This window comes from Triticum dicoccoides, chromosome 4B, assembly GCF_002162155.2.
Source record: "Triticum dicoccoides isolate Atlit2015 ecotype Zavitan chromosome 4B, WEW_v2.0, whole genome shotgun sequence".
Lineage (NCBI taxonomy): Eukaryota > Viridiplantae > Streptophyta > Magnoliopsida > Poales > Poaceae > Triticum > Triticum dicoccoides.
The window spans coordinates 444,840,893-444,843,878 of NC_041387.1; the positions used below are offsets into that span (position 1 = coordinate 444,840,893).

The following is a 2,986-nucleotide window of genomic DNA, read 5'->3' on the forward strand; positions in this document are numbered from 1 at the left end:
CCGAGATTCGATCGTCGGCATCATAATACCTAGTTAAATCTCGTTACCGGCAAGTATCTTTACTCGTTCCGTAATACTTCATCTTGCAACTAACTCATTAGTCACATTGCTTGCAAGGCTTATAGTGATGAGAATTACCGAGAGGGCCCGGAGATACCTCTCCGAAACACGGAGTGACAAATCCTAATCTTGATCTATGCCAACCCAACAAACACCTTCGGAGACACCTGTAGAGCATCTTTATAATCACCCATTTACGTTGTGGCGTTTGATAGCACACAAGGTGTTCCTCCGGTATTCGGGAGTTGCATAATCTCATAGTTTGAGGAACATGTATAAGTCATGAAGAACGTAGTAGCAATGAAACTGTAACCATTATGCTAAGCTAACGGATGGGTCATGTCCATCACATCATTCTCCTAATGATGTGATCCCTTTCATTAAATGACAACACATGTCAATGGTTAGGAAACATAACCATCTTTGATTAATGAGCTAGTCAAGTAGAGGCATACTAGAGACAATTTGTTTTGTCTATGTATTCACACATGTACTAAGTTTCCGGTTAATACAATTCTAGCATGAATAATAAACATTTATCATGATATAAGGAAATATAAATAACAACTTCATTATTGCCTCTAGGGCATATTTCCTTCAGACATAACTTATTGGATGATCAGGGAATCATAAAAATGAAAGTACAGATCCAAGTCAAACCTATAGTTTTTTCCTATAAGAATTAGATAGGAGTAGACTAAAGAAACCCTCCAAAACGACTCATCCAGTTTCCAACAACATAGGAAGAGGGGTGCTTGACTTTGTTGTGCGAAAGTCCGGTCATATCTTCGATGAATTGAATCCCCCAATTGGATTGTATGGCACCTCAACTAAGATTAACCGCAGGTCTGCAGTGTGGTTGGGGAAGTTGAGATTTTGTCATGAAGATGAAGGGGAATGCAAGAGGCTCATTGAATCGTTTTACTTAAAGCTTGCAGATAGGAAGAGGGGGGGAACCTGGAAGAGCAGCGCTACATCACCAGTTGCCGGAGTCTAGATCTCTCCTCTCCTACTGGCCTACTGGGATCCTCCTGGTTCCTGGTGCCTTTGTACTTGTCAAGCGCAGCGCCGGTGAGCCGACAGATGCGCCACTGCTTGAACACCTCAGCGCCCATCCCCTCGTCAAAGTCGATGGCGTTCTGGTTCCAGTCAAGCACGCACTCCACGTGGCCCATCCCGATCTCGGCGGTTCTGCCGACGATGACAAACAACATCATGCGGCCAAGCCCGGGAAGGCGCAGGGCATGCACATGAAGATGTATTCGACGTACAACCCAGGCCTAGCGAGGAAGGTGGAGTAGTTGCGGAAGTAGATGACGAAACCGGCCATGACGTGCCCGCCATCGCGCAGGGACGGAAAGGCCGCCTCCTCCAGTTCGGCGAGCGGGGATGCGGAGAGGTCGAGGCGGCGGGAGCCTACGGTGTCCGATGAGGCCGGGACGGAGGACAGGGAGAGGTCAAGGATGAGGGCGGTGAAGGATGTGCATTCTCTTCCTTCTTTATGTATACGTTCATTGGGATATTTTTTTAGGAAATCGTAGCATTGTTTGCAGTTGCCCATCCGGACACTATTTACCTCTATTAGCATACAATAGAGAGACAGGCCAAGGCCCAACTGGGTCGCAGCCCAGCTAAGCGACCAAGAAAGAACATAGCGGTCAATCGAGTCGATAATATTGTAGAGACAAAATTTAGTACCACTTCGAATATGTTTTAAATTAAATTCAAACTGAAAGCGTAAAATCATGGGAAGAAGAGTATTGTGAAGGTGAATTCACGGAGTCAATCCGTGCTTTATTATTTGGAAAAGACGGTGAACCCACGGAGTTAATCCGTGCTTTATTATTAGGGAAAGATTAAAGTGTCGAATCCATAGAGAGCAAAAATGATGACAGTACGAACCGCGCAGCTGCGTTGTCGCTGATGTAACTACTCTTAACACCCAAACTGGAGTATGGAAATAGAGTACTCTAGTTAGTTACCAGGGGAAACAATAAAAGGTGAGATTAAATGAAGTACATGGCGGTGTGGCGGCGGCGCATGGCATCGCCTCGCGGTGAAGCTCCTCTGATGGCGGCTTCCTTTTGGCCATCACCAAGATTGCAACGATGAAACAGGGCTTGGCATAGCCCCTTGGTGCCCCTTGATGTGGATGGTCGTGTGTCGCAGTAAAATCCGGTGGATCTCGGGTAGGGGGTCCCGAACTGGTGATCTTAGTTAGAGGGTAATAGGAGGAACAAGGGAGACAATGTTTACCCAGGTTCGGCCCCCTCGAAGAGGTAAAACCCTACGTCATGTTCTTGCTGTGTTGGTTGTGTAGGGGTACAAAATACAAGATGGTCTACCTTGAGATCGTATGTGAATGTCTAATTCTCTACCCTACGCTCTAAACCCCTTGGCTTATATAGGGACAGGGCTACTAGGGTTTACATGAGGTCGTTTACACCTAGTGATAAACATGCTGAAGATTTAAACAAGTCTTGAAGTATGTGCCAAGTCTTTGGAGGATTCCATCTTGAGTACGCTTTGGAGCATGGTGGTCCTGGCCCGGTTGTAGACGATCAAGGGGACCTCGGACCGACCCACTATGATGGACCGACGTGGTTAGCACCCCTAGTTCGAGACACCATTAGTAGCCCCTGAACTGGTCTTCAAGCTAAGGACATCAAACTCCTCCGAGCGACCTTCATAGGCGAGTTCTATAAACTTGATGCTCCGTATTGATTCCGTGCCTGAGGATTCCCTTGGATCCAAAGTTTTCTCGTAAGATTGACTAACTCCTCCTCTTCGGCATTGTCTTCTATAGTAACTATGGTATTTACTTCCTTATGAGTGCGAGAAGTTTAGATACTCCAGACAGTCGAGGAGATCCAACCCCGGATCCACGGGTAATTCTTTTTACACTTATAGGGTCTGAGGATCCCTC

The 2,986-nt window shown here is 46.5% G+C and overlaps 1 pseudogene; it reads right to left on the reverse strand.

The window, feature by feature from the left end:
• Positions 1-1,031: 1,031 nt before the first annotated feature.
• Positions 1,032-1,621, reverse strand: LOC119292731 (annotated as a pseudogene).
• Between the last annotated feature and the right edge of the window lie 1,365 nt (positions 1,622-2,986).